Genomic DNA, 22,726 nt, shown 5'->3' on the forward strand with positions numbered 1-22,726 from the left:
AACGGCCGCGGTGCCCTGTGCTGCCGCAGGTGCAGCAGCGGGGATGGGGCCCTTCAGAGGCCCTTTTGTTGCAGTGAGGTTGGTTGGGGGGGGGTGTTCAGGATGAGACCCGGGAGCCTTTGGGTCTGACCATGCTGGTCTCCTTTGACAATGGGGTGCACTGCGTTTCCCCAGAGGCACAGCCATGCTAGAAGGTCCTTTTGCATCCTCACTCACGCTCAGGCTCTGCTGCAACATCTGCACTATGCAGGGGGTTATAGCCCCCAGCTCCCTCCCCAAACCAGCAAACAAATCCCCTCCTGGAGGCTTCCTCCCCCTCCGGCACCTCCTGCTTGAGCGTGGTTAATAAATGACAGTCCAGTGAGCACTGTGAGCTGCAGCACTGCTGCCCAGCCGTTGGCATTCCTTCCCCAGGGTGGAAAAGCCCCCTCTGAATCTTTTTCCAGCAGGGAATCCCCCCCACATCTGGCAGGAGGCAGTGTCCTCTGCACTGAGAGCCGCTCGGACCCACCTTCACCAGTGCCTGTGCTCGCTGGGAGCTCTGGGGTGTGAGTGCAGCCCTGCCTGGGAGAGGGGGCTCAGCCACGGAGCCAGGCTGGGAGCGTCGCCTCCCCGGCTGCTGCAAGAGGGATGCTCAGGGGACACTTGCTAACCCCCAGTTCCCAGATCCCCCCGTTCCCATCCATGCAGGGTCTGTCAGATCAGAGCAAAAAGAAGCCCCCTGCTCTCCTGCGCTAGGAAGGGAATTGCTTCCCCCCGGCTCATGCAGGGCTCCGGGTGGGAGAGGCACCTCCGGAGCCGCCTGCTCTGCACGGTTGGTTATTTACCGAGGCAGCGCGGGGCTGCTGGGGCGAGCGCTAAGCAAACAGGCTCCGGGAGCATCCCCCGCCCCGGAGAGCCCAGGGGCTGCTGGAACAAAGAAAACCTTGGCAGAGGGGGAAACGGGACAAAGAGCCTGTTCCCAAGGCCACCTGTGGCAGGGACGGAGCTGGGGGGGGGACACTCCGGGATGAGTCACGGGCGCTTCCCGGTGGGTTCGGGGCCGCATTCCCGGGCAGCAACGCGAGCGAGGTGTGGGAGATGCTGGGTGAGCAGAAGACACGTGTAGGGCTGGAAGTGGGGAGCCAGTTTCTCCATGTGCCCCCCTCCCCTCCATTGGGCTGTGCACACACTGTTCCCTCCGTTACGGAACATCTGGAGGGATGGGGGAGAGCCCCACGGCCTCATCCCAAAGAGCCCCCGGAGAGCCGGAGCACGGCGCATCCCTTCATCTCACCCCCCCCCACATGCTAAGAACCCCCCCAGTTTGCTGCTTTCTGCTAAGTAAAGTATGAAGAAAGCCTCTGGCTCGAGGGCTGTGTTCACCAGACCCTTTGACCCAAGGGGACATCTTGCAGCCAGACCAACTCCTCCAAACCCCAAGAACATCTCCACTCCCCCTGCTCCGAAGCCGGCCCCAGTCTCTGGCTCTACCTCCACGTCTGCCGCTGCTTCAGCGCAGCCTCTTTAAGGTTGTTGTCTCATGCAGTTTTCTTTTTCCATATTTAATATTAATAGTAATGACTGTGGCAGTAAGATAATAAGCTTCAGTCAGATTAGAAGGGGGTCGGCTCTTATCTGTGGCTGTTGAAGACGCATGTCTTTCACCTGCTCCTTTAATATCCCCCATCTTTCATTCCCACCGCCGCGCCCCCTCCCACTGTCCTAGAACAAAAGGGGTATTATTGTCCGGGGGCTTTTCAGGCTGGAGCCAGGAAGACCTCCTCCTCCCCCCCGCGCTCCCCAATGGGCCACAGTTTGAAATGAGCCTTTTTCCTTCCCCGGCAGGAGATTAGCTCGGTTTGACAAGGCGGTGAACTTTAGGCAGGGTGAAATAGGGTCTCCTTGGGGAGTGGAGGCAGCTCAGCCCTGACTAATTCTGACAAAGAGAGGCACCAAAAAAAAAAAAAAAAAAAAAAATCCCTGGAAAAGAAAAAAAAAAAAGGGAAAAAAATTAAAATAAGAAAAACAAGGGAGCTGGGGAGGAGGCAGGAGGGGAGGCTGGGAAGGAGGGAGCGCGGAGGCCGCGGGGAGGAAGGAGGGATAAGAGGCCAGAGGCCATGCTCCCGAGCAGGGCTGGGCTGGAGCTCTGGGGTTTGCTTCCTTGGGTCTGGCCTTGGAGGAGGGAATCGCCAGGATCCACGGGGATCCCGCTGCTCCGGGGTCACCTTCTCCCCAAAGCCCCTTTCTTTGTGCTTGGGAAAGTTCTTTCGAACCCCTTTAGAACCCACCTGGCGGAAGTGGTACCCGAGATTCCCAGCTTTGTTCTGCAGCACAAACCCAAGCGTGGGGATGCTGTGCCGGGCTTGCAACAAAAAACACCCAACTCCCCCAAGTGGAAATCAGGATTTGAATGGAAAGAAACCAAACTGATTTCATTTCTAAATGCCTTTGGTGCTTCAGAGGCCTCAGTTTGTGCTGAGACTTGTGATGGTGACGTGCCCGGGGCGGAGAAGGTGTGGATAGAGAAGTGACGGAGGTGAGCAATTGGAGGAGAGGGATTGGCAGAGGAAAAAGCCGACCCTTTCCTATCACAGTGCCTAGTCCAGGGGTGTTCTTCCATCACAAAAAGGCTTTAAGGTAATGCACAAAAGGGTCACGACAACTGAAAGAAGGGAATGTAACTCACAGGGGTTGGTTGCTTGGGGCAGAGGAGAGGGAAGTTTCTTCTGTGGCATTGTGCTGGCACAGCAGCAGTGCCCTGGGCAGGTGGTGCTGTATTAATATGGATGGAGAATCGACTTGGGAATATCCCGGAGTGTTTTCCCAGGTGAGGGGTTGTGGGGAAGGCACCGCAGTGATCTGCAGCTGAGAAACTTTCCTGTTTAATCAGGCTTTTAAAGTGCAAATGTTGCCAGTTGACAAGTTCTGCATCAGCCATCCCCACTCTGCACATACAAACACACATGCATTACATGGACATCTATATGAACACTCATGTCCAATGTGCACCTCCTCTAACTAGGAAAAGCAGGCTATGGCACAGGCACCCTGAAATCCCCATCAAAGAGGAAAAGAGAAGGAACAGGCATAAGCCTGCACACAAGAAAGGTCTGACTCAGCAGCAGAGACCAGGACAGACCTGGGGCTCTGCATTAACTTGTCTCCCCAGATCCCTTCTGAGCCCCACAGAAAAGGGACTCTTGCACCAGCTTGTCCCTGAACCCACCAGTGAACTGACACTCAGAATGTTCCTGCCTGAGCTGGGCTTCAGGACCCAGACAGCAAACCAGGGCATCAGTTCCAGCTTCGGGCAGTGCAGCCTGGCAGGATCACCCCTTGGCCCTTCCCTTGGCTCCTGGAGCTGCAGTCCCTGTCCTGCAGGACACGCCACGTGGTGCAGGACATTTCCTGCCAGTGGCTCGGCAAACCCCCGAAATCTCCCTGTCCTGCCAGGAGATTCCTCCCTAATACCCATTAAGCCGCTTGCAAATCCCTGGCTGAACATGGCTGCACAAGTTTAATAAAGCAAAAGACAGATGCCATCAATCATGTGGGCCCACCACACATCTGGGGGAAATCCAGGGCCATTATTCTCCTTTCTTCTCCACACCTTCATGTCCCAGGAGTTGACATCCCACAGGACATCGCTGCTGTGCTCCCAGGCTTGCTGGCCCTCTCTGCTCCATCACCCCGGGGTCCTTTCCCTGCTTCTGCTCCTAAGGTCCAAGGGCTGAAAGGGGCTTTACTCGCTGCCTGAGCTGTGGGATTCCATCTTGCAGTCAAACATTTTGCTCTTTGAAATGATCAGGGATGTCCCCACAAACAGCCAAGCATGAAGAAAGGATCTCACCCCTTGTGTTGGTCATGTAGGGGAAGAAGGACAGCAGGGAAGAGGCAGAGGATGAGGGCAGATGCAGATCCTCACACCTCGCGCTGCACGCTCTCATTTTGGACATTGCCTCCTGCTTGGAAGCAGGAAGATGATCCCTTCAGCAGGGCTCAACACGTACATTTTTGGTTTGAGTTCAGATGATGGCACCTTCGCTCCCCATCTGGAACAAATCCACACCTTTACTCAACTGCTTCCATCAGGTGGGAGACAGCATTTACTGAGCAGATGTTCCCTTTGGAGGAGTCAGGACCTCACTGGTGTGTTTGAGCAATGCACACCCCCAGTACGCACTTCAAACACGGCTTTCCTTTAGCCCAGCAATGCTCTGCTCTGCTTCAGACACAGAATCCCTAAGAGGAGCTCCTTGTTATTTCTTTTACAAGCCCCTGCCTTTCTAAAACCTTTATCTAAGAACACAGGTTGCAGCTGATAACTCATCCTGGTGCAAAGGAGCTCCCCTGCACATCCATCCTCCAGCAGACTCTGGCTTCTTGCATTCTTCAGCCCTGATAGCAAGGTGAGAAAAGTGTCATTGGCAGGTGAATTGATTCACTGATTGATTGATCTGCCCCAGCTTCCTTTCCAGTCAATCAGAGATAACACCTGAGGGTGACCAAGGCGTATGTGTGTGGTTTTGGGGTGGGGTTTTGGTGGGAGGCTCCATCCCAGCGGTGAAGATTGGTGAGGAGGCAGCGGTCACTGGTCACTCCGTTTTGGACAAATACTTTCAGCTGTTCTTATTTCTCCAGGTTCAGGTGGTGTCACCAGGAGGACACGGCCCCCTCAAGGTCCTTCCTATTTCCAGGTGTGGCTGGTAGCACGGCTTGGGCAGGGAAAAGCTCCCTGGGATAGGGAAGGTGCATGTAAAGATCCTCATTAGCCTAAAATCAAACCAAGCCACATGGTCAGACAAGACACAACTTCCAGAGAGCCTCGAGGCCACGCCGAGGATGGCAATTAGCTCTATAGGACAATGGGCATGTCCCACTCCTGCCTCAAACCTGCTGGGAAGCAAGGATTCCCCCTCTCCTCCTGCTGCATCCCTGGGCTGCGATGGGAAATCCCTGTCTATTTGCTTGGTGTTGAGACCAGAGGGAAGCCAGGAAAATAGCCCAGCAGGAGCCACTGCTTAACTGAAGCTCTCTGTTAAATAAAGTGGTCTTTAAGGTTTTAGTGAGGCTCTTCCCCCAGGTCCCCAGGGCTGTCAGCCCTCCTCTGGGTACCACAGCATTGCCCTGGCTGGCAGCTCTGAGTGATGCACAGTAGATGTGGCACAAAGTTCTGCCCCGCACTGAACACTGATGTGCCAAAGCCCCAATATGTGTCTATTTAAACCCAACCCCACAGCTGAGAGCTGCGGGGATTTGATGATCTGATCTTTTTATGCACGTCCGTGCTTATGAACAGGATTTATTATTGACTAACACAGTGTCATGGGGCTGGAGTAATGCGCTGGGTTTACTTTGATTTTGTCTCCATCAGCCTCAGAGGGAGCTGAACATGTTACAGCTGCACAGCTCAGTGTCCACAGCTGAGGTGTCAGGGTCCTGGGGTCCCCTTCCCAGCTCATGGAGGGTGAATTCGTGTATGGTTATAGGGCATGAAACAGCCAAACCCTTCCCTCCACTCCATGAATGGCTTCGGATGGGATCTGGGACAAGTTGGCCAGTTTGGATGGGACTTGGAGCAACCTGATCTGTCCCTGCCCACGGCACGGGGTTGGAAGTGGATGAGCTTTAAGGTCCCTTCCAACCCAACCCAATCTGTGATCTATGATGTGCTCACAGCTCGTCCTCCCTTGTCTTCCCCCATGGTGACCCTTCCTCCCCGAGGCCATCTCACCCCTTCGGCTCACACCACGGGACCAAGTACCAGAGGATGCAGCAAAGGAAAGACCCAGGGAGCCCGTTCCATCCGCGGTGCTGCTCCCATCGGTGCAGGGAAGGAAACGTCTGGGCTGGAGCCTGCGAAGGGCTGGGCTGATTCCGGCAGGAGCCGCGCGGTCCGGCCGGGCTCCGGTGCGGGACGCCCGCCAAGGCACACATGTGGGATAGATTAGCCACAGTGGCTTAGAGGGGCTTCTCTCGCTGCCACTCACCTATCCGCCGTGTGGCAGAGGGATGGCAGAAAGGTTTTCACAGCTGGAATAAATTGCAGGGAGGAGGAGGAGGAGGGGTTTGGGAGAGACAAAAAACAACATTGAAGTCAAGATGGAAGAAAGACAGTATTAGCGGAGGTAATGGAGAAAATATGTGTGTGTGTGAGAGGGAGGGTATTTTATTTACAGTCTGTTTGTTTGGTGTTGCCCACACACGGTGAAAGCCGGGCAGTGGCTGGACTCCAAAATCCCAGCAGGCGCTTTGGCTTGGAGAGGGATGGAGAAGTAGGAACAGGGAGAAAGGAGGGAAGAGGGAAGTATAGAAAGAAGGAGAAAGCGATGGGATTAGGAAAGGAGACAATCGAGTGGCACTTGTTTGGGCAGTGAAGGCATTTAGTGGATGCCTGGTTCCTCCCCAGCTGCCTTGGGACAAGGGGAGGGACAGGAGGAGGTGAACAGTGGGTTTGCCACTCCAGGAGCCCTGGCAGCCCTCGCTGACCACTGTGTGCAGCCCTGGGGGGAAAGAACCTGGAACTCCCCAGTGGAAGGTTTTATTCTTCACCCTCTCCCCCCTGCCCCATCTCATGAAATATTGGAATTAATATAATAACACACTTTAATAATATTATCCCTTGTCGAGTCCATAAAAGCCCCCCCTTGCATCACGGCATTTGAGAGACTATTAAGTTTTAAGGCCATGGTGAAGGAGAGAAGTCATTTCCATCTCTCTCTCGTAGGCACTGGGGTTTATGGGCAGTCGGGAGCTGGGATGGACCAGGTCCATGCACCAGGACAGGGAGGGCAGGGCCTGGGGTAGTGGTGACAGGTTCACAAGGGGCACTCACAGAAAGGGGTATGCAGAGCTCTTGGTCAATACTGGGTGAGCATCTGAGGGTTTCCTTTGTGATTTCCGTGTGCTGTGAGAATTCCAGGGATTCTGCCCAAAGAGACGCGTGGGTTTTCAGCACAAACCCGGGCACTCAGGAGAACCTCCACTGCAAGGCGCAGCAGACTGAAAGCAAAGGGAGAGGTGCAAAGTGGTACCAGCCCCTCCGTGAGCAAAAGCATGAGGAGAACCAAAGTGAATGATGGAAGGAAAAGGGAATGCAAAACTGTCTTCCCTTCGCAGCAGCATCACACTGATTTGAAGCGGCTGCTTAGATCACAGAACTGTTTTCTCCAGCTTTCTGCCCTGCTGAAGGCAGCAGAGCTGCTGCTGGTATCCCAAGGTAAGGAGCTCCCATTTACTTGGCCACCGAGGTCAGCATCGGCACTGGGATCTCGGGGTTCCGGTTTCCTCACCTCTGTTTGCTCATGAGAAATGGGCATTTTTCCCTAAAGCCTAATTCCGCAAAGATCCAGCGTTACAGAAACCCTCCCTCCACCTCCACTAACCCCAAACAAAACAGCCTTCTGCTGGCAGCGTTTGGAAGCGTGACCACTGCAGGCTCCAGAAAGCAGGAGGCCAATTAAAACCCACCCCTTTCACATTTATTATTATGTAAAATCTCCTGCTCTTTAGGGCAATCTCATGATTATGAAGGGGTCAGGGGAACTGATTTATGATTAGAGAGCTCTTGGCATTGGCAATATTGTATATGTTTTAATTTTGAACCTTAATAATCCATCCAATATGCAGCACTTGATCATGACACTCATTTCTCACGTATCACTTTCCAAGATTCCACACATCCACCTTCACCTCTGCTCTCACACACACATCCCCCTGCGCTGAGTCGCTGCCCAAAGTCAAACACAGCCCAACTCTTCCCTTTCAAATCAGCCCTCCAAGAAAGCCCAGGAGGACACGGTGCTGGTGCCCATGCCCATGCCCATGCCCATGCTTTGCAGCATCTCATTCCCCTTCACAGACCAAAAGACCTTCTGCAGCAGCACAAAGCAGCTGGTGCTCTCACCAAGTGGATGTCTCTCCACAGACAGAGGGAAAACCAGGCATATCCCTGGGTATTTTTGTGAAGTTTTATCCTGAAAGGAAAAGAAGAAATCCCGACCTTGTCTCTAAAACCCTGTGTTTGTAAAGATGCGCTGCTTTTGCTCATTGCTGTTGATCACGGGGTGATCAGAAGCATCAAAGACCAGGTATTGCCAAGCCACGGTGTCCTGACATGAATCCTATTGTGACCCATGTCCATAGGGGTGGAAGAAGGGGAAATTGGGGCTGGTGGATGAATAGAGGGCTGAGGCATGGACCTGCTGCCATGGGAAGCTCGAGCGGGGAGGATGCACGAGGTGGTTCCTGCACCCGGACGAGGTCTGTCCCGCTCCATTGTGACAGGATTCCCTGTGACCGATCCCTTGGCCGGGTGCCCCCCTCTCCTCCTCAGAATCTTCCCTCTCCTTCTCCCCTCGAGGTGTTTATTTAATTGTTTTCCCTGCTCCTCGGTGCCAGCGCTTCCCTGCCATTAAACCCTGCCACCTGCCTTCTGACTGGGTAATTTAAAGCTATAGTTAAATTATGACTTCTCTGAACCTGTTGTGGCACTGACGCATAACCCTAATTAAATGATCGCATCCATTCTAAAGCCAGTCTTTTCTCCCCTCAAACGTTAATTACAACATAAGAGGCTTTAATGGCTCGCCTCACCTCCAGCTCCTCGAAAGAAAGGTCATGCGATTAATTTTCGTCATTAATCTTTTCCCAATGTGGACATTGTGCTGTCACTGGAGCCTATTAAACCCCCTTTGTCCCCCTCCCCTTCTTCTCCCTTCTCCCCCTCTTCATTCCTCCCCCACCCCGAAGTGAATGAGAGAGCAAAAATACTGAAGCTCCACTTTGGTTCTGGTGCTTTCCCAGGGCAAGCGGCGCTTGGGACAGTGGTGGTGGACATCTCCTGCATCCCAGCATCGTCCCGAGAGCGGGATGAGGGAGGGCATGCTGCTTTGCGGCACAGGGCACAGTTTGGGGATGGTGAGGCTCCCCTTGAGAGCTGCACGGAGCCATGGACACCTCCTTGGTGGTGGAGGCTGCAGAGCTTTGGTGGGGAAACTGCTGGACGGGCCTGTAGGTAGCAAAAGATGGAGGGTTTGAGCCTCAGGGGCATGAGGAGGGATGCACAGAGGCTGCTGTGCCCCATCGGGGTGGGCAAGAGTCCAGGAGCAGAGCCCACACTGGGAAGAACCTCCCAGGTTCAAGGTTCAGGGCCCTTTCCAAAGGAAATGAGTGTTTTCCTCACCTCCATAAACCCAGCTCCAGTGGCTCCATCCCCTGCCCCTCGGAGCAGGTCTGCGTGCAGGCTGCGGCAGGCGCGTGCTCCCGGGGAGCTGTGCTGGGAGCGGAGCACACGTTTGGCTAATTTGCAGTATTGTTTCAGCTGAAACGAGGGCCTGAATAATTCCCTTTGCTGCCGGTGCCGGTGACGCAATCGGGGAGCCAGTTGCTGCACGGTGGGGGCCGGCACCGTTCCAAACGGTGCCTTCAGGCAGAAATCCACCCGGGATCAGCCACAGCCGAGTCCAGCCCCACTGTGTCCCCGGACTCACGGCGTGCCCCAGTTTGGAGGGGCTGAGAGCGCTCCTGAAGGGTATGACCCACTTCCCAGCCCTTCCTCCAGCTCGCTGACATCCTTTCTTCCCATTCCCATGGGCCACGACTCATGGGGGAAAATCCTGGAGTATTTTAATAAAGAGGAGACAGATGGTAGTCACCTCGCTGGGTAAATATGTTAGTGGGAAGTGGTCCAATACTGCGGTGATGAAAATAGAATGGAAGAGAGACGAGATGATCCTAGTTTGACCAGGATCCTTCCCTCAACACCCCGCTAACTGGTTCCTTTGCACCCTTCAGGGTCTCTCTGGATTTAGGCGTCTACCGGTTCACCTGTGGGGTTCAGATTCCCCCTGGCTTTGCTCATGGCTGATCCCTGTCTCCTGCTCCAAGCCTGGGGGGAGCAAGGCAAGGCAAGCCGGGCGTGCTGCCAATTGGTGGTAGCAAGGGCAGGGCAACCAGCTCGGGATGGGGCTGGCAAAATCCATCCACATCTGGGAGTCTGACCTCGGGTCCTTGCAAGCGCAGAGTCTGGGTGCCTGCTGCAGCCACACAGCTAGGAATCTGCGCTCTCTGTGAGCCCTTTGGGCTGCTTCCCATAGGAATTTGGGATGGCGAAATTCCCATAAATGGGTGGCGAACACACTGGAATGAGCAGACACAGCAATGTTCCTCCCTAGGATGAGACCCCTGTCCTGTTCTCAAGGGGAGCCCCATCATCCCTTGGTGGGATGGCGCGATGCGAGCAAGGACACCTTGGACACACGGCCTTGGGCTTTGCCATCTCTGCAAGCCTGGGATGGACAATGGAGTTAGAGGGAAAGAGGGGATGGCAAGGGCAGCAGCCCAAGCTGGGGTGAATGACTCCAGCTCTGCTGAGGTCAATAGACCCGGACCCTTCCCACCCTGAACGATGTTAAATCACTTGAGAAGAGAACAGCAGCCACAACATCATCTCTGCACAAGCCTGACACACTATGAGAATAATTAATACATTTCTGATTGCGACTTTATTGTTTGAGAGCCGATGGATAAAGACTTCCACAGACTCCTGCGCACTAGAGCAGCGTGTGTCCATGCACCAGTGTTCAGTATCAGATCAACTGCAGAAAGGAACTGCGGCCTCCATACACAGAGGTGAAAAGGGGATTTTGACCCAGGGCTGGTTTTTGGTTGCAGATTCTCCCTGTGCATTTCTCTCACGTGAAGGACAGGGAGGGGAAGTTGTGTCAGTGAGCACAGGCCCTCCTTCAGGACATGCTGCAGTCACAGACGTGGCCGGTTAGTTGGTGGTCTGTTCCTCATGGCTGGACAACAGCAGACCAAAGGAAAGTGACCACAGCAGGGTACTGTTCCCCTTACTAACAAGAGCATCACCTGCGTGGAAGTGCTGCCATGGCCAGGGCTCTCAGTGCCGGTGGCAGAGGCAGGAATTGGCTCCCCCCAATCTTTGCATTGCAAAATGACAGCCTGGAGACTCGTGCCCTGGTTTCTGCAGAGGCAGGTTTGCCACTATAAAATCCACATCAGGATTTCTGACACCCCGAGTGCCGAGGCCCTCTGGTCCTTGTAGCTCAGATGATCATAATGGTTCTTCCCAGCTTTTAAAGCCAGTGAGTAGGAAAATGCAGCCCTAAGGTAGGCTCTGGTGTCCAGCCCTGCAGAGGCAGCGGTGCATAACCCAGCCTGGAGGTCGGAGTCTCTCTGGACATCAAGGAACGATGATATATTTGGGCTTATCCCTACACATTCACCACAGTTTGGCGATGAAGACGCACAGCAGGGCAACCCCATCTTCATGTTTCCTACCCAAACAAGCCCTGAACCCAAGCCATGGGCAGCAGCACAGCCACGAACCTCGGGATGAAAGCTGCAGAGACAAGACCCTGCTGGGCCCCTTCCAAGGCTCCACCACCAAACCAGTGCCGCAGTGGGGCCCTGGGCAGAGCCCCTCGGCCCCCAGCACCCGGCAGCAGCCACCCTGGCTCGGACACCCTGGCTTTTTTTCACTCTTTGTCCCAAGGACATTGGGGACATCACGTCCGCAGCGCTCTGTGTAGCAGGATAATAATAATTAATAACCATTAGCAACAATAAGGATAATTCCGCGCCAGGCCGGGCCGCCTGTGCAGAGGAGACACTTTTTTTTCTGCCACTTTAATGAAAACAATGATTTGACTTTGAAGAAAGTGACTTTTTTTTTTTTTTAAGTGGAAGCCGAGCCCCTGCCCCCCCCCCTTTTCTTCGCCCCCTCCCTCCTTTTTTTTTTCTTAACTCTCCTTTTTTCTTTTTCTTTTAATACTCTGCGTTCTATCATGCAAATCCCCTTTCAAATTATGAGAGTATTAGAGCCATCAGCGGTAATGTCACCGCCACAAAATGAGAGCAGGGACTTAAGCACCTAACGAACAATGAAATGTGCGAGCCCTGGGACAGGACAATTAAGAACTGGGCTTAGCCAGCCAGGGAAATTTATTGCTATCAAATCCATATTTCTATTTTCCCCCTGAACAGTAACCTATTTGAATATGATTAAAGGGTTTCATTAGAGCTGAGAGAAAGGCCCGTGTCCCGCCGTTCCCTGTGAGCTCACAAACACGCGCTCTGCAGACCGCGCTTTGGGGAGGAGGAGGAGGAGGAGGAGGACAGGGAAGGAGGGGAGGAAGGAGGGAGACGTGCGAGGGATGGATGTCCGGGGTCACCGGCTCTGGAGAGGGATGAGGGTGTTTGCTGGGAGCTGGACCACTGGCACGGGCCTTGCCAAGAGCCAAGGTGCCCATAGATGGCTCTGGGTGTGCTGGAAAGCTCTGGAGAGGGAAGCCAGAGAGCAGGCATGGGGCAGGCAGGAGCTGGGGCCTGCATCTTATCCTCTGCTATGCTATTTATTTACTCACTATTCCCACACTGCAGTCTATTTATCACAAGAGCCAAGTCCCAGATCTCTTTTCAACTGAACAGTATTTCCTGGCATTTGCAAGCTGCTGCAGAGACCATGTCACTGGAGCAGATGCAGATCCGGGATGGCAGAAATGAGAGGAAGGGAGCCCAGGGGCAGGTTTGTTCATCTTAGCAAATCTGGGAAAGATGTGAAAGAAAGAAAGAAAGAGAATAGGTGTGTCCCCTCATGTGCCACATCGAATCATCCAATACCTGTGCTCTTTGCCATTGATACTTTCATAGAATCATAGATCCCAGACTGGTTTGGGTCGGAAAGGACCTGAAAGCTCATCCAGTTCCAACTCCTGCCATGGGCAGGGATGCCTTCCACTAGAGCAGCTTGCTCCAAGCCCCATCCAACCTGGCCTTGAACACTGCCAAGGATGGGGCAGCCACAAAACTAGTTTGCTTGTAATTAGTCCGGCGAGCACCACCACGAGGGTGGGTGATACTGTTCTGCTGTGATTTCTGGAAGGGTTTGGCTGTACAAGTGCATTTCCACCTTTCCAGGACAGTTTATCCCCAAGTCACTGCTCTGCCAAGGCACCTGCAATCCCTGGCTGCCTCCTTCCCCAGTGCCTGCAGTACTGTCAGTTTAACACAGGTATTTTAACTCCAGACTGTCGAGTGATCTGAATTGCCAGCATCACTTTCCATCTGTTTCTATCATGTGCTGTTAAAAGAACAGAGAGGATTTGAACTCAGATTTCCATTTCTCTGTCTCTTCTTTGAGTGAATATGGATCCATTTCTCCCCTCCCATGTGCACATCACAGTGGGTGTTGGAGGCAGGGCTGGCACAGAGCGGGTAACCCCATTCCCTTGCTCTGGCTGTCCCAGGGGAGCTCTGATGGAGGCGTGGGGTTGGGGGTTTCAAACAGGACACATTCCCTGTGCCTGCAGCCCGTGTGGCCCTGGGGAGCACAGTCCTGCCCTTGCTAAGGTGCAATTGTGCTGCTGCCTGGGTTCCTTTCCTCTGAACTGGTGCTCGAGGTGCTGCCATGGTGGAAAGATGCTGCCAATGTCTGGAGCAAGAGATGTCTGTGTGTGCCCACATAGGACATGACAGACACTCGGACAGATCCACGCTTGCAGCTTCCTTCCCGGAGGCTCTCACATTTCCTATGGGACTGTTGTGAATAATCACTGATTTGGGAAAACATCAATATTCAGGGCAGTGTTTAAGTATGTAGATAAGTCCTATAAGAGCCAATGGGACTTATGGACATGCTCCAGTTCAGTGTCTGAATGGATGCCAATGACAAGAATTAGTGCATCTCCCAGCAGTTACAGAACCAGGGGGTTAAGGGCACGGAGCAACCCGCTGTCCCCGTGGTGTGACCTCCTGTATTGCACAACCCAAAGGATGCAGCAGCGCAGGATTCCCGACCCAGGGCCCAACACGAAGCACGTGTCGATGGTCCAGTCCCTCACCTCCCTTTCCCTTGCTGGGAGCTCGCTGCTCCGTGCCTACAGCCATGCTGCAGGCTGTCCCACGCTGCGGGAATGCTGCCCCATCCCAGAGGCACTGCGGTGGGGCCGGTGCGTGCGGCAGCGGCGCCCCTGCCATGCGCTGCCCACCCCCTCCCCGGGAGGCATCGCGGCTCCTAACGAAACGGAACTGCTGCCAGATGAAATATATTACTATTAAATACTTAATTCTTCTAGTGAGCGGAGAGCAGCCAGTATGAATACGATTATTAAAGAAAATTACTTTGGCTGATCAGATATTTCTGCATACTAATTTCTGACCCTTCTTTCCTCTCTGCTTGCTTCTCATCCCTTAGAGACCAGGACAGATAAAATTCCATCACAAATAGCTGATTACTGGGGCTTGCATTAAAATCAAATTTTTTTTCCTCTCGGTGCTAATGTCCTTGCCTAAAGTAGAGGCAGCAGCTGTCAGGGAGAAAAAGAGAAAGCCTCGAGACTGGTCTAGATGTGCACATCCCTGAACTCTCAGCCTGCCGGTGGTGCCATCTGCATCCAAACGCTGTGTCTAAGCAGCCAGGATGGCCGGTGGTGAGCGTGGGGCCAGCGGCAGGGTGCCCACGGCTCATGGGTGCGATGCTGCAGTGCTGGTGGAAGGCTCAGTCCCAGCTGCCTGCTTCCCATAACCGCGGCCCTGCTCCTGTTCCTCCTCCTGCTGGGGGTAATTCCCAGCCATTCCCTGGTCACTGGTGAAGCAGGCAGAGGCTCAAATGTGCTGACAGAAGCAGGTGTACGGAATGGAGCAGGCAATGGGATGAGCACAACCTTGATATGCAATGGGGGGGGTCCAACCTATGCAGCTTAACCCCCGTTCCCTTTCAACAGGCAGATAGATGTAGGAGCTATACAAATACTCTCTTTCCCCACTGACTGCAACCAACTTCCTTCAAGTTTCTACATCTCCCACCCATCACCCAGGCCATGGTTAACCCATCACTGCACAAGGATGCCACTAAAAATAATTCACTCCTGTCTCATCCCTTCCCCACCATCATTGCCACCACCTCCCCCTGCTAACGTACCCAACCTGGAAGCCTCCAATTTACCTGCTTTTAAATAAAGACACTTATAAAGGTGTCACGGTGCTGAAGCCCTAATTACAGCCTGAGCATGTTAATTCCCAGCTCCGGCTCTGCAAGCGCTTGTCGCAATGGGGGATCCTGTCTGCCCTCTCCCTCTCCCCCCGCCTTGGTGGGAGTGGGAAGGGAGTGGGAGACGGGGGCAGTCAAAGCTCAACGCTGCAACCTCAGAGCTTGCTGGGAAGAAGCCCCTTTGGGAAGTGAAGCCCAAGGTCTGACCCTGTTGGACCCACTGCCAGGGAAGGGAAGAGGGACAAGCCCTTTGCAAAGGGGGGATGCGTCCTTCCCGGCTGCCCCAAAGCAAGGCTTGGGGCTGTGCCCACCGGCCCTGGCTCTGGGAGCCCCCGGTCTGGCACGCTGAGCAGCCCGGGATGTGTGTGCACAAGGACCAGGAATGTTTGTTTTTCCTTGTTGACTCTCTCCGGGCAGAGAGGGGCTCCGGCGGGCGCTGTTTGCCGAGTGGTTGTGATAAAAAGCCTTCTCCATAGGAACAGGTGGCGGTGGGACTGTCCCCAGGAAGGCCAGAGGGGCCCCCGCAGCCTGCACACGGCAGCCATGCAATGCGCAGGGGGAAACAGACCTGGGTGCAGCCAGACGCAGGGTTAGAGCTCACATCCGTGGCCTGAATATTGCCAGGGGCAAAGGAAGGACCTGTGCCCAGGAGCAGGGAGCGCTGCTCGGACACAGCCCTGCGCATCCCCCCGTGCTGAGGGGATCCTCCCCTTCTGCCTCTTTTCCCCCTCTAATGTCACAATGTCCTGGAAGGGACTTTCCCAGGTGAAGGGGTCGGTCCCAAAGCACAAGTCCCCATTTCCTTCAGCCTGAAGGAAAGGGAAAGGCTGAGGGTGCTGCTCTCATTTCCAGGTGCTGGCAGGTCTGGGTATCCATGTGTTGGTTCAGTTTCTTTTTGCTGGATGCTCGTGCTCAGACTCTCGTGAGCATGGATGGGTGTGAAAAAGCATTGCCTTTTATTGCTGTTGTGATAAGAGATATCAAGACCTGTATTTCCACACCTTCTGCCCCTGAAGCACTCGATATTTTATCTATTATTTCCTCTATCAGCTGCTATACATAGGAATATGGTTGTAACACCAGACCAGCACTTTTGCTGGTGAGTAAGCAGAGAAGAGGGATGGTAGAAGAACCATAGAGAGGTGGGCAGGAGACTGGGGAAGGAAGTGGGATAGCAGACAAGAAAGCAGGTATCAGAGGAGAAGAAAATAGAGGAAGCGTGATTGCCTGTGGCAGCCCTGATGCCTCTTTGCCCTGCCTGGGTTGGGTCCCCCTGTAAAGGTAGGAAGCAGCAGTGGCAGATTCAGCCAGGCCTGAAGATGAAGGTTTGTGTTTGAGGTACCTCAGGGCCTCCTGACAACCTCAAGTTGTCTAAACTGATCCTCTTTCACTGACTTTTCCCCCGTTGAGGCTCAAATGAGGCTCTAACCTGGACAGAAAGTTTCCAGAGGCTGCAATGCTTTCCTTTCTTTGTGCGGTGAGGGAGAAGGGTGAATTCGCCGCCACTGCCCAGTTCTACCCATGCTGTGGAGGTTCCAGCCCATCACCTGCCTGCCTGCTCAGAGCGGGAGGTTTCACAGGGATGGGGTGGCCCCAACACATCCCGATAACTCGTGGCAGCAACACTTGCACAAACCCTTAATTGTTTGGTTTAAAGAATGGTGTTTTGACCACAAGGGGATTCTGGCTGGAGCTCAAGAGCTGATAATGATATTTTGCTGCCAAGACGTCTTCTTGGCTCTGCCTGCGTTAATGTTCACTTACAAGAAGCTCCAATTAACTGCATCAGCTCTCACAGAGCGAGAGTGAGAGTGGGAGAGAGATGATGTCTCTTTGCAAAAGAAAGAGAGAGAAAGCAAGAAAGAAAGCAGGGGGTGGAGGGGGAAGAAAGAAGGAAAAGCAAAGCACAGCAAGCAACACAACCAGCCTCCAGGCAGCACTTAGTCCATGGCAGGAGATGACTTCCAAGACACTGGTCCATGGAGTCCAGCACTGCCTGATGGCCAGCACGGTGACACAAACGGCTTTCGGGCTGCCATGAATAAGCAGAGCCTGAATGGAGAAGGTGCAGCAGAGCTGGGCGAGTGGTTGCAGCCCCTGGCCCCTGCAGGGGCTCAGCCTGGGGCAGGGCTCTCCGGCTGCCATGGGGTTTGACCAAAACCCCAAAGACCAGAGCCCGCAGCAGCGCTTTGGGCTCTCCCAAAGGATTGTTCCGGCTCGTCCAGGGGCTTTGGAGATCCGGCCAAGGGGATTTCTCTCTGGAGCTGAGGCTGTGCCCCGGACGGCTCCCGCTCGGCGCAAGGGTCAGATCCTGCCCCGCAGCTCACATTACACGGACCTGAAGACAGGAAGATTTAAGAGTGGAGATGCCACACAGTACAGTGTGTTGTTTGTCTGCCTTTGAAATAGGAGTTAGCGAGAGCCGGGGGGGAAGGAGGGGGGCACCGGCCTGTTCCCCTGACGTACAGTTCCTCTGGCATTGAGGGGAACTGCATTGACTCTCTTTGCTCTGTTGCTTCAGGTGCAGCTATGTTTTCTTACATGTTAATTTTTTCCTGTTTTATTATCCTGTCCCTCAGCCACTACCAGAACCCCTCCACGGATGCAGGGAATGCTTCCTTCAGCCAGCAGCTGGGATGCATTTGGCCAGGGCAAGCCCTGCTGCCACTGCTCCTTAGGGAGCAGGGATGGGTGGCTCCTGCTGCACCACCCCTGAGATGGACCTGGGCAAAGCAGATCTCTTCCCAGAGGTGAGCAGGGTTGGCTCTGACCGTGCCATCACTTGCCTGGTCCTTTGGGTGCTCAGCATTGCCTTTGGACAACACCTCTCGCTATTCATTCACAACACGAGGAGCAGAAGCAGGTTAAAGTTGAGTGCTATGAAATGTGCCCAGTGGGAAACCCCCAGCAATTTATTCCTTCCCTGCATGGCTCCCAGGAAGCCCTTTCCTGTCCTGGGGCTCCAGCATCCTATACCCAGCCATGCAGCACCCAGCTCCAGCACCAGCTGGGTCCCTGCTCGTGAAGTGCAGTGGAGGAAGAGGCAGACCCGGGTCTGAAGCCCGCCGGAGCACAGATGGAGCTGGGATATCTCCCTGCTGCCAGACACAGATCTTGGCAGGGGCAGGGATGGGGTGTGAGACATATCTTCTATTTACATTTGAATTTCAATAAAATTGCTTTATTTTGTGTTTTATTACAGGGCTGGTACAATAAAAGCACCCATTAGCCCCAGGGAGCCTCTTTGCCTTAGAAGGTCTCTCCAGCAGTTTGGGCCACACGGCCTCTGCTTTATCACCAAACCTGCTCTGCTCTCACCAAGGAGAGGTCTCCTTCATGTAAATAAACCCAATGTTTAAGGGCTGCTACAAGCCCTGAAATGCAAATTGGGCTCCTATATTTAAATAAACCACAAGGCTGAACCTCCTGCAGGTAAGCACAGGGTGTTCCTGACTTCTTACAGCTCCGCACCCTCCCTCCAGCATGTCAAACCATGAGTCAGATCCAGCCCCAACCAGAGAAAAATCAGGATGTTTCTTTAAAGAATAAGGTTATTTATTCTGTGGGGTTTTTCTTTGTGCTCTCCCTTTCAGAATGGAAAACTTCTGGGTGCAGGTTGTCAAGCTTTGCTCTTGATTGGAATGGAAGATGCTCTCCTTCCGAGTCAATAAAGAGACCCAGGACACAGCTTAGCATTTGGCCCTTTGCTCGTCTGCTGGATTAATTTCAACTAAATTATAGGTAAGGAATGATTGATTTTTGTGATGATTAAGAATTTATCCTCATCTAATACCTTTCATCTGCAGAGGGTGCAGATACTACAGCAAGAGGTACAGCAAAAAAGTCACGTGTTGATTCAACTCCCAAGCCATTGGGAAGGAGCACGGATCTCCTGATCCGGCTTCAGAGAGGGCACAGCCATGGATGGAGGACAAAGCAGTTTTACAGGGATTTGGGATCAAGGCAGCAACGAGGCAGGTCCCACAGCCCCAGCCAAGCCTGTGAGTCAGTTGTGGTGATGGAAGGTGTGTAAAACCTCAGGTTGCTCATACTCAGAGCTAACACGGAGATCCCTCCACGCTGCCCTTGCACACCTGGGCGCACACCGGCAAGGACCAGTTATCTCATGGTCCTCACGGGAGGGAGCTGTCTTGCAGCCCTTGTTCTGGAAGGAGCTCACGCATGGACAGCCTGGTGAGTCCTGGCCATGCCTGCAACATTTCAATTCCTCCTCAGCATCTCTGCTGCCCACCTGGGCTCTGGTACAGTTTGCACCCCAACTTCCCCCCCTTGCCACTGGTCCCCGTTCCTTCTCTTCCCAATGGTGATGGATTAATTTCCTTAGCAGAAAAGACACCAGTTCACAGTCAGGCTGACAGGGAAGATCCCTCTGGTGGGGCTGCAGCCCCCTCTGCCCTGGGGCCTCGCCACCCCTTCCCTGGCCTCAGACAGTCCTCAAACAACAACTGTCTGCGCCCGCTAATCCCTCGCAGGTGACCTCAAGACAGCCGACGCCTCCTGTTAAACTCCAGCATTCCTCCACATCGCATTAACCCCTTCGGCATCGCACCCGGCCCCCCAGGACCCCAACCCACCCGCTCCCCTTCCCGGGGGCTGCCTGGAGCATCCCCCTCCCAGAGCTCCCGGTCAGAGGTTAAAAGCCTAATGTATTATTATAAAGCCAAAGAGAAAAAGCCTCGCATTCTCCCCTATAAATCTTCCTAACAACCCAGGCACATGTGGGAGCCAGACGATGCCCCAGCCTCTCCCTCCTGTACCCGCCCGCCGGGCTCCATCTCCCGGCTGCAGCGGGTCTCCCTCCATGTCCTCAGTGGGATGTCCCAGGACGGGCAATGGGACTGTGGGAGCTGCAAGGCTGAGGGTTCCAGTGATGGTTGGAGGGCTGAGTGTTTTCGGGGTACCCATGGGGAGGAAGCAGGGCAGCCACAGCCCAGGATTTAGTGGCACCAACAGCTCTGCCCTGCCCCGCAGCACCCCACATCTCCAGCTCTGCTCCCCACCACTCTGTGATTTTAGGGTTTTTTTTCTCTTTAACTCAAGCAAGACCTCAGGAACCAAATGATTTCTCGTGTAAATAACTCGGCTTCAGCAGGTCCGTGCCGGTAACGCTGGACCACCAGCTGTTTGATCAATGGTGAGCATTTAATACCTGTGTGGAGATTTGCTCCAGCATGACAACAGCTGTGGGGAACAAAGACTCGGCTTTTCCCTTATTCTCCTTTTTTTTTTCTTTCCCAATATCTACATATATTTTTTCGGAGCGATGCCAAAGTTTCCAGAGATCAAAGTGAAACCAGTGTCCAGAGATGATCGAGGCAATAAAACGGAAGAAAGAAAGAGAAAGGGGGGAAGAAACGGGATGTGGAGGGAAGGCTGCACCAGGAGCTGCAGCAGAGGATGCTGCGGGTGCTGCACCGGCTGCACCAGCCCTGGTGCTTCCTGGGGAGCAAAGCGGAGCGCTGCTCTGTCCTGCTTCATGGACACCTTTCTAGGGTGGGGAGCAAAACTGACCCAAAAGTGAGCTCTGACACTTGGGGACCTCAGGAAGGATCCGCAAATGGAGCACACGGCCCACACCTAAGTAACGACTCCATTGGTTTCAGTTAGCTGGGGTTTGGGGTTTTCCTTCCTTTGTGGCATCACCCAGGCTTCAGGCAAGCCTGAAACTCCAACCAACCAGAGGCCTATAAATCACAGCCATTCCCAAGCTCACCCAAGCCAAGAGAAGCCATTGATTTACTCTTATTTTCGAAGCAAAACAGTCCATGGGCCAACACTTTCTGGAAAGCCAGGACAGACCCAGACCAGAGCAAACTGCTGTCTTCCCCTTCAGCACCCAAACTCCACATCCTAGAACCTGGCCCCTTGTCTGACCCAGGTCATGGGTTTGGGTCTCTAAGGAAGCCAGAGGATGAGGTGAAGACCTGGGGATCAGATGGGCCTTTTATTCAGCTCCCTCGCTTCCCTGCGGTTCCGGTTGGACTTCTCCATCCCTTCACCAAGAAGCAATTTGCACCTATTGCCTTTGCCTTTGCAAGCCCTGTGGAAACATCCTCTCCTGAGCGGAATGGAGATGAGAGGAGCGCTTCTTGTTACAGCTCCGCTCTCCCCTCCACCAGATCTGCCTTTAACTCCCATGCCTTAGATGCCCAGAGCGGTGTGAAAGCAGCTTTCTCACCTGGACGTGCTGAGCAGGCTCTTCCCGAGAAGAAAGGCCCACAAAGAACCCCACCAGCAGGATTTGTCTGTGAACAAACTGTGAACTGCGACCGAGCGCCTTTCAACCTCCAAATCCACGTAAGCACCGCGCGGCGGCTGCAGATCGATGGCGCTGATCAAAACACCAGCGTTCGTTTCAAGGGCTCACCAGATATCCCCCAGACACTGGTTATTTGGTAACTTATTCTGTAAACATGCAGGGGGGGCTCGCTCAATGTGCACAGAGTATTTGCTCTCGGCTCTGCTTTCTTAAGGCTGTTCCTGAGCTTTGCCATCCAGCGCTTCTCTCCCAGCCTTCGGCTTAGCCGAGCTCAGCGGCTGCAGCCGAGCACATCCTTCGGCTGGGGCAGAGGCTTGGTCCCAACTCCTTCAACCTGGGCAGAAAGAGGACTTTAATCTTGACCATTAGGAAATCACAGCTTGTGTCTCCCTGGCCTGAGGCAGCACCTAAAAATCATCCAGGAAAGCTGCTGTTTCTGGGTTTCACATTGCTCCAGTTCATATTTTTGTACTTTATCTCAGCCACAAGAACAGGAAAATATTTTTTCTATAAAGGAGGAAAGAGACAAGATTTTCACATAACCACACGATTCCTGAGCCTTTAAACGTCTCCAGGTTTTGGAAGACTCGCAGTAGAACTCCTAAGGATTGGTAAGATGTTGCACTGCTTAGTTTGGCTGGTCAGTGTGAGCCAGAGCTGCAAAGAGCCCACACAGAAAGCCCCACAAAGAGCTGGGGCTTTGGCGTTGGCTTGTTTCTTGGAAGAGCCAAAAAAACCCTATTGCAACCACCCCTGTGAACAGCAGTGAGCTCTGGATCTGAGCAAAGCAATGCATCAAGGTGACACTGCTGAGCCAGTCACTGACCACAGCCAGCGGCTGAATCCCTGCCTGGTGCCAGCTTCCAGGGGCTCTGTGTGACTTTCCCTCCCATCCCCAAGGCCCCCATGACCAAGGGAGGACTGAAACCAAGGGCAAAAGGCTTATTGCCCTCTGAGCCGGGCACTAGATCCATCGATATCAGTGTCTTGCCTTAGCCAATCTTGAGAGATAAGTGAATCCCCCGCGCCGGCTGACAGGCGGGTAGACATTAATAATTATGTACTATTTAAGGCTGATTGAAAATGAAGAGGTGGAGGTGTTGGGACAGATGTGGCAGTGCCAGATGGATTGTGATTAGATTAGCACCGTTCCATTTGACGGGATCTGAACCATGCTTTAATCATTTATTGTGAAAGCTCAGCCCCGCGCCGGCACACGGCCGCGCGTCGCCCTCCCTGTTGCTCCACTCTTGCAACACTGGTGAGTTTGGATCACCCTGCTCCAAGTTGTCTTTCCTTGAAACACGTGGTGTTTACAGCCGGTATTTCAAGCCCCGATCCCTCCCCTCTGCCTCTCATCTCCTTGTTTGTACAAAGCCTCCTGCAATCGCTGAGCTGAGCCTGTTCGTCACTGCCCTCGTATAAACAGCGGCCGAGCAGCCATCCCCTCT

At 53.7% G+C, this 22,726-nt stretch overlaps 1 protein-coding gene and 1 long non-coding RNA gene across 3 annotated transcripts in view; one reads left to right on the top strand and one right to left on the bottom strand.

The window, feature by feature from the left end:
• OARD1 (O-acyl-ADP-ribose deacylase 1) overlaps nucleotides 1-22,726 on the top strand; it is a 191,064-nt gene that overhangs the window by 92,897 nt on the left and 75,441 nt on the right. The gene's annotated exons all lie outside the window — the stretch shown is intronic.
• On the bottom strand, nucleotides 18,161-21,883 carry LOC133278766 (uncharacterized). Its single transcript, XR_009746684.1, has 2 exons — nucleotides 21,195-21,883; nucleotides 18,161-21,056 (listed from the first exon to the last, which is right to left on the bottom strand). It is a non-coding gene; the product is annotated as an uncharacterized LOC133278766 (long non-coding RNA).

Source organism: Pezoporus flaviventris, unplaced genomic scaffold (assembly GCF_033815535.1).
Source record: "Pezoporus flaviventris isolate CSIRO_AGI_PZ_B2104156 unplaced genomic scaffold, CSIRO_AGI_Pfla_v1 ptg000069l, whole genome shotgun sequence".
In the NCBI taxonomy this organism is placed as follows: Eukaryota; Metazoa; Chordata; class Aves; order Psittaciformes; family Psittacidae; genus Pezoporus; species Pezoporus flaviventris.